The 15,684-nt window shown below is 42.9% G+C and overlaps 1 long non-coding RNA gene across 1 annotated transcript; it reads left to right on the top strand.

Annotated features, from left to right (window-relative positions):
- Positions 1-1,839: 1,839 nt before the first annotated feature.
- On the top strand, positions 1,840-8,062 carry LOC144326038 (uncharacterized). The gene is made up of 4 exons (XR_013391196.1): positions 1,840-2,006; positions 3,194-3,546; positions 5,762-5,921; positions 7,949-8,062. It is a non-coding gene; the product is annotated as an uncharacterized LOC144326038 (long non-coding RNA).
- The last annotated feature ends 7,622 nt before the right edge of the window (positions 8,063-15,684 follow it).

Raw genomic sequence — 15,684 nt, 5'->3', positions numbered from 1 at the left:
GGAAACCGCTCTTTAGTGCTCAGTCGGAGCAAATGGCAATTCAGGTTTCCCCTTGATCACCATTTGTTCCGATCTATCACTAAAGATCAGGTTTTCCCTTGGAAAGGAGTGAGGCAAGGGGGAAACTGCTTTCTAGGCACAGCACAACATAAGTGTGCATGAGCTCCTGGAGAGAGGCTCAATAGACTTCTTCTCAGGCATCTGTTCATTCAGCACCCTTGGGGTTTTCATCAGCCTGTGCTGAGCTTGAGTAATCAAGTATAGGCTAGTGACTATAACATGACCGATTCAGCTCATGGCAATGCATCTGAGAGACTAGGCAGTACTGGCTGACAAAAGGCATGCCTTTGCTGGGCTTAAACTTTAAGCCTCCAAGGGTCATGTGAGAAGGTCCAAAAATATGTGCCCAAGAGCCTTCAGTCTATCATGTACAAAATGATTCATATCTGAATGTGAAGCACCCAAATCATCCCATTTACCCAGATAACAGCATAGAAATGAAATATGTCAGTGCTGAAAAGCTCACAAAACACTCCAGATAAATTTCAGAGGAATGTGAAGAACATCGTGTACTGTGATGTCTCTTCTATTTATTTAGAAAGATGGACTGGCTACTCTGCAGAGAGTAGTAGGGACCAGTTTGCAATCCCAGCCTTGTTGTTCCAGAGAATGTTCTCAGATCAATGCAGTTTCTCAACACTTTAGTGGGTGCAATAATTGGTGTGAGTGAACCCAAGGCCTGGTTAATAGTTAAATGCCCTCATGTTTGTATGCACTGAAGTTCTCATTACAAAAGCCAATGAGTCAGTCTTTCTTTCTTTCTTTCTTTCTTTCTTTCTTTCTTTCTTTCTTTCTTTCTTTCTTTCTTTCTCTAGGAAGGTCTAATTGCAAAGCACCTCAGAGATCAGCAAGTGCTTTTAAACAATAACCACAAAGTTAAGACTATGCAAAATTATTTCATGATGTCACACCATGATATCTTTATGATAAAGACATAGAGAAAAAATATGATAAAAATTGCCCAAAAGACAGAAACTCCGGACTGATGACATTGATGACCGGCATACAACTTCAGAAATGATTCCTTAGGATCCTTATTGTAAGATTTTCTCATGCTGGGCTTTTATATTGGGCTTTTTTTATTTTGAAAGGAACTTGCTGAAGTAGGCGTTTTTGTTTAATTTCAGATACTTTAAATTGCTAAGGGTGAAGGTAAAATTGTTTGGCAAGAGGCCAATTTAGCTTCCCCCCGCCCCCAATCATCCTACTCAGAAATGAATGACTGAACAGGACATAGAGCTTTTCTCAATGTATGCATTCCCCATCATCATAGTATCAGACTCTTCATCCCAGTTATGAATGGAACCCAGAATGTCCTGCTTTTCCTTAAGACATCCCTATTTTCCTCAGAGAAATGTTGGAGGACATGGAGTTATGTGACCCCCCTGAGCCAAGGAGATAAGTTAACTATACAACCTTTAGAAGGCATCTGAAGGTAGCCCTGTTTTTATATATGTTGGAAGCCGTCCAGAGTGGCTGGGGCAGCCCAGTCATATGGGCAGGGTATAATAATAATAATAATAATAATAATGATGATGATGATGATGACATTATTATGGAATAGGGCATCCCTATTTTCATTGAAGAAATGGTGTATGATATGTAGTATTTCTTTAAAAAAAGAGTTGTCCCAAGTTGTTCTAATTTGAGGAGTTATATGCTTCCAAAGTGTGCTGATTTCATTCTTCCAAAATCTTACAAAGGGGTAGGGTGGGGGACTGACAAAGTGAACCCTGTAATTTGTGCTGTTTTCATTAGGTTTCTGATTACACAATGAGAGTGGCCTCAGAACACAATATACAACTTGATGTCCTGTAATTGAATCCTGAAAATGTTTTACGGAGGAAGTGGGAATATGTGTAGAATGTTTTGAGCATTGACATAACCCACGCCAGAACAAAGATGACTTTCATTGGGCCACCCACCACTCTCCTGCATTGCAAAGGGTAAATATTTGCTTCGCATGCTGAAAGCATTTCAAAGTCAATTCTTGTTCAAGCCTCCTCAGAAGTATTCAGGATGCTGAAGTGGGCATGGAGGTTCCTAGAAAAAATTGTCTAAATTTGTGCTGAATTGTGGTGTAGTACACCCATTTCAGTGCTTTGTTTTTCTGGGGGTAAAACAAAAATCACTGGCAATTATTATTGCCTAAATCCAACCCCAAGTGAGACTTGTTTAAGCATAGGTAAAGGTAAAGGGACCCCTGACCATTAGGTCCAGTCGTGGCCGACTCTGGGGTTGCAGCGCTCATCTCGCTTTACTGGCCGAGGGAGCCGGCATACAGCTTCCAGGTCATGTGGCCATCATGACTAAGCCACTTCTGGAGAACCAGAGCAGCGCACAGAAACGCCGTTTACCTTCCCGCCAGAGCGGTACCTATTTATCTACTTGCACTTTGACATGCTTTTGAACTGCTAGGTTGGCAGGAGCAGGGACCGAGCAACGGGAGCTCACCCCGTCACGGGGATTCGAACCGCCGACCTTCTGATCGGCAAGTCCTAGGCTCTGTGGTTTAACCCACAGCGCCACCCGTGTCCCTGTTTAAGCATACCCTCCAACATTTCTCCACCAGCCACCATTCCTTCTATAACCCCTCACAGGTAGCAGATGGGGGGGGCAGAGATGTTCACTTGCCTTCCCTATGCCGAGTGTTGCTGCCAGTTCTGAGAGGGAGAGAGTGGGTTTCAGCAGATACTAATAATCTTACACAGCAGATTGGAGAGGCATGACTGCTTTGACTGTGTTCAGGCGAGCAATTCTGACTTGCGGATTTGCCATTATTCATTTCCTGTGCGATATCTCAGGAAGTGTTTGCTTCCTTGTGCCTGGTCCCAGGTTTACTCTTGTGATCTAATAACCTCATTATCGACCAGGTAATGAAGTTGGAATGGGAGTTGGAAGGGACAAGGCACCGGAGGACAGCCTGAAACACAGCCCTATAAGAACAAAGAGCACTTCATCCCTTTCATTAATGATCCATTTCCCTTCCGGGCAAATCATTTCAGCAGCATATGATAATCAAGGGCTTCAGTCAGACACACTTGACAAATCTGACACATTGTTGGACGGGCGCCATGTTCTCAGAAACAAATGCAGGCCTCTTTTCATTCTTCTCTCTCTCTTTTTGTCGCAGGGTTTTCTCACAACAGGTCTGGAACAGGAATGCATGCGCGTCTCCCTCAGTGCCACTTGATCTGATGCAGAATTTCAAGGGACCTCAGTGCATGCACTGAGAACAGAGACGGTCACTTGGAAAAAAGGCAACAGACCGCCATTCAGGCAGTGCTGAATCTGTTTCATCTGATACTTCAGAACCAACGTCTTCTTCTTCTCTTCTTCTTCTTTGGTGATCACTTGTAGCCGAGTAGGATTGTCTTCCACAAATATGGTCTTCACAGTGTGTCTGTAATGACTGTGGAGGCCAATTCTGGATCCACACATCCTTCCACAGTGGGGACATAGGTTTTCAGATGGGAGTTGACCATGGTGAGGATTTGCCAAATGTACCTTCCTTTTAGCTCGTTTCTCCTTTTTGTCTTGAGTTCATGCTTCCTTAGAGTCCATGACACCTTTGGTAGAGGCTATTCTCCACCTGAAGGCCAATTGGAGGCTTGCAGGCCAGTGTTTCCCAGTTGTTGGTGTTTATACTATTTTTTATTTTTTTTAGAGTTGCCTTGAGAGCATCTTTAAACCTCTGTTGTTGTTGTCTACCGGCATTACTCTTTCCATTCTTAAGTTGGGAATAGAGTAGTTGCTTTGGATCCATGTTACAGAGCAGAGATGGAGCATCTGTGGCCCTCTGGAGTTCTGTTGGACTTCAACTCCCATCAGCCTCAGCCACCGTGGCTGATGGACAGAGAGGATAGGGCTTATGGTCTAGCAACTCTTGGAGGGCTGTACGTTCCTCTCCCTATTGTAGAATGTTGAGAGCAGAGCAATCCTATAGCGTACATGCCTACTCGGAAATACTAGCCCCTATATAGCATACATGCTTAGAAGTAGATCTCATCAGACTTCCTCCCAGTCAAGATGTATAGACTGTTATACAATGTCCTTCGGCGTTGGGTCCCTATATGTTGTTGGATTATAATCGCTATCCATAGGAGCCAACTCCTAGGGGCCAAAGGGTCTACGTGCATGCCCCAATAAAATAATTGAGGGAGCTGCCCCCCCCCCAAAGTTGATGGGTGTTGCCATTCAAATAGTGTGCATGTGCATGCCATGTGATCAATTATGCAGGGTGGGGCTCATCTCACCCCTGCCAATATTTAATTCAAGTTGGCACCCATCATCCTCAGCCAATTTAGCCCATGGTCAGGGACAAAGGGGACACAGGTGGTGCTGTGGTCTAAACCACAGAGCCTAGGGCTTGCCGATCAGATGGTTGGTGGTTCAAATCCTTGTGACAGGGTGAGCTCCCATTGCTCGGTCCCTGCTCCTGCTAATCTAGCAGTTTGAAAGCACATCAAAGTGCAAGTAGATAAATAGGTACCGCTCTGACGGGAAGGTAAATGGTGTTTCCATGCGCTGCTCTGGTTTCGCCAGAAGTGGCTTAGTTATTCTGGCCACATGACTTCGAAGCTGTCTGCGGACAAACGTCGGCTCTCTCGGCCAATAGAGCGAGATGAGCGTGCAACCCGAGTCATCCACGACAGGACCTAACGGTCAGGGGTATCTTTACCTTTACCTTTACAAGGATGAAGGGAGTTGTAGTGTAACAACATATAGTATCCCAAGGTTGAAGGGCATGGCTCTAATGGATGGTATGCAGCTGAGAAACCAGAGTTCAGCACTACAGCAGTTGACCCACCGGCTTGGGGACAGTCATTATTCACTAGCTTCTCTACATTCTTTGCAAAATGGGAATAATGATGCTGATCTAGCTAACCCGGCGGGCGTGTTGCAATCATGAAGAAGATAATAAGCTTCACTTTTGTCACTGCCTGAAGCATAATTGTTAATTACTTGGGAGAGGGGATTGCTACACAGTTTATGCCACATGCCCTCCATCCTAAATAATCTAAATATTATGAACTGAAAAGTAGAAGGGGCAGGAACTCGAGGCCAGCTAGTTCAATCCCCTGTAATGAAAGACGAGCTTTGGAAAAAAGAGACATTGTTTGTTTGTTGATAGAAAGTGGTTTTGTTGGGTGTCATATTGGAGTGGATTAAGTGATTATTCTTTATATATAGCAGACAGATGAGAAGGAGAGAGGGAGTATCTGAGATCCCACTTGGAGCCTGCAGGGAACTTGTTGTCGGGGTTGGTAAGAAGCCCTGGCGCAGGTGGGACATGGACTAGCGAATTGGATTAGAAAGTGGGAGAAGGGGGAGGACCAGAAAGAAATGAAGGTTGCTTTGGGAGGCAGGAATCTGGGCAATAAATTCAGTGGAGAGGCACAGAAGACTGTGTACTGTAAATAAAACTACCTCCTGAAGCTGTTCCTTGATGAATTGGGTCATGAACTCCTTCAGGAAGTCATGTTCCACCAGGTGAACCTTGCAAGAAGGGAATACATTGGCATTCTGAACGCTTCCTTTATTGAACCTATAACACTACCCTTAACTATTTCTGTCCAAAATTGTTTCTTGAATTGTTTTGGGGTGGGGGTGGAGAGGGAGAGAAAGAGAGAAGGGGAGGGGAGGGGAGAGAGAGAGAGAGAGAGAGAGAATATGCTCATGTTTGTTTCCTCTTATGCAGCCTTGCCCAAACTGGTGGCCTACAGATGCTTTGAGCTACAATTCCCATCACTCCCAGCCAGGACAACAATTTGATCCACACATGATTGGCATGTCTGAATGGGTCATCAGAGATACTACCACAGACAGCAACCTTTGTGTTACCTTTATTTCCCTCAGTGGTAATGTTTTTTGATAGAATCACATCACACATTCAGGTACAGTCGTACCTTGGAAGTCCGTTTGACTTTCAAAACATTCAGAAACCAAAGCACAGCTTCTGATTGGCTGCAGGAAGGTCCTGCAGCCAATCAGAAGCCACGGAAGCCCTGTCGGACATTCGGCTTCCAAAAATAGTTCACAAACTGGAACAGTCACTTCCGGGTTTGTGGCATTCAGGAGCCAAAATGTTTGAGAACTGAGCTGCTCAAAACCCAAGGTATGACTGTATAGGTAACAAAATGTAGAAATATGTGTAAACCAATCACAGCTTGCACAGACATTTGTATAAAATGATCCGTATAATGTTCAATTTAATACATGGAGGAGGTGTATGCGCTGAATTCAAAAATATAGTGTGCAAAGGTCTCCCTTAATTAGTCAGCAATCATCTGGATTTGCCAGATATTTTTAATCAAAGAAACTTTATATTCCAAAACCAAAGAGTTGTGTGAGCCAAACAGTGCCTTACTCAGACAGTAGAAATAATCAGCCACATTATTAGAAGTTCCTTTCCAATTAGTGCAGTAATGGATTGTTAACAAATAGAAAAGAGCTTGGCTTTAATTTTTGGTTTAGTAATATGGCCTTCATAAGAAGCATTTCTTCCTGACAGGCCATCATTTCCCTGTGCCCTGATTAAAATTACAACCATACTGTTCTTTGATAAGCAGATGGGCTAGTTTTCTTAATCAAAGGGTATGAGAAACTACATTTTCATCATCTTCTTAAAGCAATGCTTTCATTTCAAGAAGTCTCCACATCCCTATCAATGATTTGAATACTATTTGTCATTAAATAAAGATAGCTCTCATGCCGCCGCCATGGGGACGGAGGGGGGGGGAGCACATCTCAAGGAGTCACTTACATAGCTCTCCTCTGCACCCAGCAGGCGCCATTAATATTAAAATACTTTGTGGCACCTGTTAAACATGTTTGTCTTTCTAAGTTTCTGGTTTCTTTGTAAGTGTGCCAAATGTCTTCAGCCATAGCCCCCTGGGAAAATGACCTACTAGTATTTGGTGTGTGGTTTTTTTTAAAGGGAAAAAAAAAATCTTCTCATGCATTTTCTCAGGATGAGATAAGGGAGAGTTCTTTGATCCTACTCTGACTTTCCAATTCTACCCCAGTCCTGTATGACTTATCATTCCTTTGTGTCCATTTACTTCTCCATACATGACACTAAAATATACTTTGATGATATCCACACACAAAAAAAGAGGGGAACTATTCGAAGTAAAATTAAAACGGAACACTATTATTATTATTTTTGTACTGGACAATTATTGTTGATCTTTCCCGGTTGATTTCTGTCCATTGCCTCCTCTCTTTATATCTCCAAACTGCTAGCGATTCCAGTTGCAAGCCAGATAAGGACATTTTTTGGCTATAGCTCCACCCTGAGAGTGTTCCACAGATGTCATGTAGGAAGTTCGTGGAACAATTGCTTCTTTCTCTCTCTCTATCTCTGTCTAAGGTTCTGTCCTGAGCAGTGATACAAATTGCAGAGGAGACAGAGAGATCAAAGGGAGAGGTAAATAGGCTTCTGAAGCTGAATACAATGCAAAAACTATGCTGAAGCTCCTGTTAACATTGAAGGGGTTCAGATCCACATTTCCCCTTCCTTTTTGTGGATGGACTTGGATTGCAAATGGAAAACCTCTTGGTTAAGGATGGATACAAATGACTATTTATTTGTTACATTTATTACGTATTTCCCCCCTCTTTTGACCTGCCCTTTGTTATGTATTATGGTCAGGTGACTATTAAATATGGATTGATCAATTAGAACATTCAAATCCATCCTGGATTCCATCTCAAGCTACTTTCTGTCCATCCTCAATTTCACTAATAAATAGACAGTGCAAAGCTGAACTGTATTCAAAAGCAAGTCCTTCTATATGTAATGGAGTCAATGTTTTCAGGAATACAAATTAAATGGTTGCAGTCCTTGTTCTCAGATTTAACATAACTGCATTTAATATTACAGTGTCCACATCTTGGTAAGGGGCAAACAATGAATCTGAAGGAGCGTCTCCATCCCCATCATTCTACCCGGACACTGAGGTCCAGCGCCAAGGGCCTTCTGGCAGTTCCCTCACTGCAAGAAGCCAAGTTACAGGGAACCAGGCAGAAGGCCTTCTCGGTAGTGGCACCCGCCCTGTGGAACGGCCTTCCACCAGATGTCAAAGAGAAAAACAACTACCAGACTTTTAGAAGACACCTGAAGGAAGCTTTTAATGTTTAATGCATTACTGTATTTTAATATTTTGTTGGAAGCTGTCCAGAGTGGCTGGGGAAGCCCAGCCAGATGGGTGGGGTATAAATAAATTATTATTATTATTATTATTATTATTATTATTATTATTATTAGCTGTCTCCAATAATTGGCAATAGATAAGCATTGTGTCTCCTTCATGGATCATTGCCTTGTCGAGAAGACTCCCTGGAAAAGACCCTGATGCTGGGAAAGATTGAGGGCACAAGGAGAAGGGGACGACAGAGGACGAGATGGTTGGACAGTGTTCTCAAAGCTACTAACATGAGTTTGACCAAACTGTGGGAGGCAGTGGAAGACAGGAGTGCCTGACATGCTCTGGTTCATGGGGTCACGAAGAGACTAAACAACAACAAGCATTGTGTCTGCAGAGAAACGGGCAGTTCTTTTAGAGTACATTAATATTGTTATTTCATAGCCTTTTAAAAAGGCGGAGGGGGAGAGATGATTATATGTATGATAGTCAGGGTCATGCCAGTTTTTCCTCATTATTATAGCCAGATAGCATGTTATAGAAGCCACCCTCTGGTTCATTGATCTTTTCAATGTGACCCTTTTGCACATGGATGGTTGAGTCACTCTGTGACCATAAGTAACAGATATTGAATTAATGTTCTTTTCAGTTCTATGAGTTGAAACACAATTAAACTTTCCCTTGAGTGCAATGGGTGTTTTGTCTTTAACTTCAAAGGGCAGCTTCTCTTTCCTTTTTAGGCCATATCCATTGTCAAATCTCTCCACATTTACCATTAGGCAATTAAATTAATACTTCAAAACTGAAATATGTGTCCCCAATAATTTTTATCAACCCCCCCCCCAAAACCCCACTGATTCTCAGCAGCTGGAAAAAATTGTCCAAAACAAACCACCGTAAGTTCTATAGATAAAGCACAGTCAGGATGAAAATATAGACTGTGGAGGTTTTTTTTGTTGTTTTGTTAAAAAAAGCCCTTGTTAAGACCAATACAAGACTTGTGAAGCAGCTATTCCACAGTATTCATCAACGTAACAGTCACCAAGTTACCCTAAAACCGATATGATAAGCAGGGTTGCCAGGTGTTCTCTTTTTCAGGGTTAAAATTTGAGACAAATTGGATTTATTTGCTTTGAATGGCCATCATATCCTCTTTTTTGCTCTTCAAAATATGGCCACCCTAAAGGGCACTGAATTAATTCAGGGCAATCCATTTACTTTATGCTTTGTAGAGTTCCAGTGGGACGCAGGTGGTGCTGTGGTCTAAACCACTGAGCCTAGGGCTTGCCGATGAGAAGGTCGGCAGTTCGAATCCCCGCGATTGGGTGAGCTCCCGTTGTTCGGTCCCAGCTCCTGCCCACCTAGCAGTTCGAAAGCACGTCAAAGTGCAAGTAGATAAATAGGTACCACTCTGGCGGGAAGGTAAACGACGTTTCCATGTGCTGCTCTGGTTTCGCCAGAAGTGGCTTAGTCATGCTGGCCACATGACCCAGATAAATTGTCTGCAGACAAACACCAGCTCCTTCAGCCTATAGAGCGAGATGAGCGCCGCAACCCCTGAGTCATTCGCAACTGGACCTAATGGTCAGGGGTACCTTTACCTTTGTAGAGTTCCATAAACATATGAAAGACTCTGCCCCAAAGAGCTCACAGTTTAAATTTAAACATGGCACAGTAATGGAGATGGTAGACGACAAAGGAAAATGAGAACGAAGCAAGGTTCAAACAGAATGCAGTTACACATACTCGGGTGTTATTTCAGTTTCAGATAACGATGGTTAATGTTTATGAGGTTTCTGTGAAATCCATAGTCTGCAGGGCTGGTTGCCAGTTCATTCCTTGGTCCAATTTAAGACACTCTAGCTAGTGTTTAAAGCCGTAAACGAGTTATGCCCCAATTATATGAGGGACCATCTCCTTCCCTACAGGAGATCCTTTTGGTAGTTCCATCAAGCTTGTGGCGGCAGGGATGGGGGTGGCCTGGGAGATGCCATTCTCTGTGGCATCCCCATAAGTTGTGGCATTCCCTCTCCACAGAGGCGCACCTGGCTTCTTCCCTATACAGCTTTTGGAGAATCCCAAAGAACTACCACTTAACCCTTTAACACCCTGCATGCATGTTTTCACAACCTACCGGTACCCAATTCCTGTGACTGTAATTTGTTTTAAGTGTTTTGATTTTTATGAAATTTTAAATTGTTGTAGCCTACCCTGGAACCCTCTGGTTGTTGTTGTTGTTGCTGCTGCTGCTGTTGTTGAATATATACACCCAGTGCTTTTTTTTCTAAGAAAATGTTTAGGAGTACTCTCATTTTCCTGCCCATATTGAAATACTGCCCCTCAATGAGGCCAAACTTCGATTCACAAAATATTTAAGGGTATGCGTCCCCCCAGAAAAACACACGGTACTATCTGAGAGTACATCACACTGAAGTCAATGTGCTTTTTTCTCAGTAGACATATATAGGATTGTGCTGGAATGACAGCATAATGCAATTGTGTGTCTAGTTATGCTTACTTGAAATAAGGGATGCGGGTGGCGCTGTGCCCACTGAGCCTCTTGGGCTTGCCAGTCAGAAGGTTGGCAGTTCGAATCTGCACAATGGGGTGAGCTCCTGTTGCTCTGACTCAGCTCCTGCCAACCTAGCAGTTTGAAAGCATGCCAGTGCAAGTAGATAAATAGGTACTGCTGTGGCAGGAAGGTAAACAGCGTTTCCAGGTGCTCTGGTTTTCGTCACAGTGTCTCATTGGGCCATAAGCATTTTTGTCATGCTGGCCACATGACTCGGAAAGCTGTCTGCGGACAAACGCCGGCTCCCTTGGCCTGAAAGTGAGATGAGCGTCGCAACCCCATAGTCACCTTTGACTGGACTTAACCGTCCAGGGGTCCTTTACCTTTTCTTGAAATAAATAGGATACCACTGCATAGCTCTAGATGCCAGACTGCTGTCTTACTTAACTATTTAGGGTATGCAGGATTCTCCCTCCCAACCTACACATAGATCCTGTCAATGTTGATAACTATCTTATTGTGCCAACTTGAATAAAATATTGGGGGGGGGGGGAGTTAAGCCCTGCCCCACATAATTGATCAGAAGGCACAGTGCATGTGCACCATTTGAATGGCAATGCCCATCCACTTTGGGGCCTGGGTCCCTCAAATATTTTAGGGGGCGGTGCGAAGAGACCTCAGCCCCATGGAGTTAATTCCTATGATGTTCTACCTTCTTTCTGATGCTGTCTTTGGTGCATCTCTCGTGCCACAAATTAGCTGGAAAACCCAGCAGTGCAAATAGTGTTCCCTCTTCCCTGTGCCAATTAAGTTTGTAATCACCATAACTTTCCAGGAATTTGGTAATAAATCATAGCTTTGCTTTACTTAGCTGCGTGATATAACGATAAGCATTCTCTGAACCAGCCGCAGCAAATATTAGAACCATATAATAACAGCACTTCTTCAAGGTTTGAGAAGAGTAATGAAGAAGAAGAGGAATGAAGTAGCTTGTTGTTTTTTAAGGAATGAAAGCTGTCTGGCATGACTTCACTTAGAACATGAAAAAGATTTGGCATCCCTAGTTAAAAGGGCTGCATTTCACTCCTGGATGTCTTTGGTGAACTTGATCAAACAGGCAATAAAAATGAACGGGTGACATTGGTATTTTGTCAAAGCTACCGTATCATGCAGAACACAATGTGCCTCACATTGAGGTTGTGCATTAAGCTTCTTCTAGGAATGATTTTTTCCCCAGAAATGTATGAAGCTTTAAGACATGACTGGCATCATGGTAGCTTGTAAGCTTAATCTGGAGCCAAGGCATGCAGAAAATATATACTTTCAGACTCCAGTTAAGTGAGTCATTGTGCCATATGGACATATATGCAGAAGTGAAAGGAATGTGTCACCAGAATAAGATAACTGTAGCAAAACCGAACATATAAGAATTGCAAAATCTGCTAAGTAGGCTCATGTAATGCAACAGTGTAAACTAATGAAATATGTTATTTTTTAGAAGTCGGTTAAACATGAAATGTGCTCCGCACATACACTCCAAACACACACACTAATAGCAGTCTTGTACCCAGAGTTTGTTGTGAATTCTAAGATACCAAAGCATCAGTTCAGTTTCGAAATCTGGTTAAAGCTGGTGCAGTTTTGAAAGGTTCACTCCACCATCTTTATTCAAGATGGCTTCCAATTGTATGCAAACACAGACGAAAGCCTGCTCCTTGATCTCAGGAACCTTCATGAAAATTGGGCTTTCGGTATCTTCAAAGGTGTGCAAATGCACAGCAAACAGAAAAGCAAACCACTTTCCAAAATATATACAGTTAAGCCCTCAACTTCTATGGGGGTTATATTCCAGGGATTGCACCTGAAGCTAAAATTGCATATGGACAAAACATACTGGGTGCAATGGTGGGTAGGACTGCAAATGTCTTTTTTCCTGGCTCCCCACTCCCTTTCTGCATTGCTACTACTACTACTACTACTACTACTACTACCTTTATTACCAAATCTGTAAAGCTGAATGCAGACAAATTAAATGTGTGCATGTCGTGGGCATACAGTAGTAGATTTATTAATGATATGAAACTAAATTGTGCTATGGAAATTAAAATAAAGTACGGCCAGGAGAAGGAAATGCAAAGGAAATGGTTGTTCTTTCTTATGCACACACTTTCTGCTAAAAGTGAATACAAGGGGGAGCAAGGGGCAGGCTGAACTCTGTTTGACTTAAAGCAAACTGTTCTGGGACTACCTTATGCTATGTTCTCTATTTCATATTAATGTATTTGTTTTGTGTTTTGTTCCCTATATGAAAGATGCCACAAAAGAGGTTTGAATAATGATAGTCTTTTTTAAAACAAAAAAACACAATTTTAAAGCCTGGTGTACTGTTACAGACACACAATCCTTGTATTTTCTGTATATGAAGGAGTGGTGTCATGTGAATTGAACTGTGGCTGTTTACTTTACCAGGTCAAGTGTGTGACCTCCACAAAGGCATTAAGGCTGTGCCTTGACCTTACGTTGCTACCCTCATTTTTTTCTAGCTCTGTGGGCCTCTTTTGCATTCACTCCCTGCCTCTCTCTGCCAGAAGAGGAAGTAAAACAGGAATAAGACGTGTCCTATCTCTCAGAAGCAAGGGACAGTTATGCCAAGGGACAACAGACAAGTGTTCTGTCCTCTAGACTGTAGGACTTTTTCTTCTTTTTAAGGGTTTCGTCTGGTTGGGGTGAAACAATGTCCGCCTTCACTGAATGACTGAAAGTATTATCATAAATGTGATTGGTGATTACATTTCTTTTCTTTTCTATTCTATTTTCTTTAAAAACCAACTCCTGGTTGGAAGGAGTTGTTCTCCCTCTTTGGAATTCTGGCTCCACATGTGAGACTAAACATGTGGATGGGAAGTGAGACCATGCCTCCAGAACCCATTTCTCGTATCCATGTACTGAATGTCTCCTCCTCCTCCTCCTCCTCCTCCTCCTCCTCCTCCTCTTCTTCTTCTTCTTCTTCTTCTTCTTCTTCTTCTTCTTCTGCTTTGGCAATCACCCGTAGCCAAATAAGATTGTCTTCCATAAACATAAATTGAGGGTGAAGTGCTCCTTCACCCTCAATTCCCCCCTGACAGCTTGTGCTCAGCAGAGCACAGGATAAGGCAATAGAACCCTTTAGATTTTCAAAGGATTGCCACTTTAGTGATTTAGACACATTGTTTGTGAGGCCTAACTTGAACGACAATCATTCCAGTCTGAAATTTGTTACAGAACCATTAGATATTTGAGATATTCAGTGCAGTCATTAGGGACTCAGCTACATTAGTCAAGAAAAAGTGTATAACAGTGTTATAATGAATATAAAACACTGTGACACCAGATGGTGCTGTGGAGTCCCATCTTTCATCAGTGTGATTTCCCCCTTTGAGGTTTACAACACGTTTTCCTGAAACGTGTGTGTGTGTGTGTGTGTGTGTGTGTGTGTGTGTGTGTGTGTTTGGATGTGTCTAGATCCAGCCCTGGAAGGCCTAAAGAATAATGCCCCTTACATAAAGAACTATTAAGACAGACATCTTTTTGTACAGTACTCCTGCAACTTATGCACATTTAACTTGCTCAATTTCAGCTATACGTGGGCAAGGTGGGGATGTTTTCGGGAGATGTCACAGGAAGTTGGACATCCTGTGAGATCACCCCCACCACTGCCTGAACCAGAGAGCCAAGCAGGCCTTGCACAGGGAGCAAGTCTGAGAGCTTAAAAGCTCTTTTCGTGCCAGGTAACCCCAAGCAGACCTGGCATGAAAGGAGCTTTTAAGTTCTCAGCCTTGTTTCCTAGGAAAACTATGCTCTCTCCCCACCCTTATCAGCTGTCTGTCAGGGACCATGCTGAGGAGGGCTGCACTGAGGAGGAATGGTGGGAACCTCCCTCTCCCCCTCCCCTGCTCCTGTTCCTGTTCCTGAATAGTCCCAGGAGCAGGAGGACAGTATAGATTTGGAACAGCGGTTTGCAGAGGGACATAGTTCAGAAGGCAGAAGCTGGGAAATACTAGGTGGGGAAGAGCTAGGAGAAGAAACGCTGGATGAGAGAGGGTTAACAGATTCACAGTCTCTAGACAGCATTCCTCCACTCAGCCCAAGGTCAAGAAGAGCTCAGAAAGTGTTGGAACAGGAAGCACAGAGCTTATAGGCTCAGATTACAAGATGTAGGAGTGACATAGTTTAATAGGGATGGAAGGGGGTGTGATCCTTAATTGGGAGCACAGCCATTTCTAGGAGGTGTGCTCTTTGTTCTCTCGCTGTGGTTATTAAAGTTTCTACTGGTAAGACATTCCTTTATTTGATCTTCTTATCTACAGTGGTACCTTGGGTTAAGTAATTAATTCATTCTGGAGGTCCGTACTTAACCTGAAACTGTTCTTAACCTGAAGCACCACTAAATAAATAGCAAAAACAGACAGACCTCAGTGTAACACTCAAAACAGAAGTGCGGCACTCAAAACAGAACATGTTCAGCTTCCGAAAAATATTCATAAACCGGAACACTTACTCCCAGGTTTGCAGTGTTTGGGTTCCAAGTTGTTTGAGTACCAAGGCGTTTGAGAACCAAGGTACCACTATACATGTTAACCTTGGAACCAAACCCCCAAGTAACATGCAGACCAACTGTACTTCTAAATACTCATCGCTTGAGTTAACCTTTAACAGCTTAATACACTATAAATATTACTACTTGGCAGTTATTTCATATCAGGGGGAAGCCATATATTGGAAACCAACCTATCCACTCATCCTCAAATATCCAAAACTGACAAGTGATAAACTAAAGACCTAAGTTTTTGTCTCAAGGGTAATAACATTTTTTCCCCTTCCGCTCTCTGTCTTTTCCCTTTTTTCCCTCTTTTGTTTGGCATCTAAAATTCTCAGGGATTAGTCTAAGCTTTGGATAGCAATGAGTTTTAATTAAAACTAGAT

Source organism: Podarcis muralis, chromosome 17 (assembly GCF_964188315.1).
Source record: "Podarcis muralis chromosome 17, rPodMur119.hap1.1, whole genome shotgun sequence".
NCBI lineage: Eukaryota > Metazoa > Chordata > Lepidosauria > Squamata > Lacertidae > Podarcis > Podarcis muralis.
The sequence above is the reverse complement of the archived record's forward strand: the minus strand, read 5'-3'. Positions and strand labels throughout refer to the sequence as shown.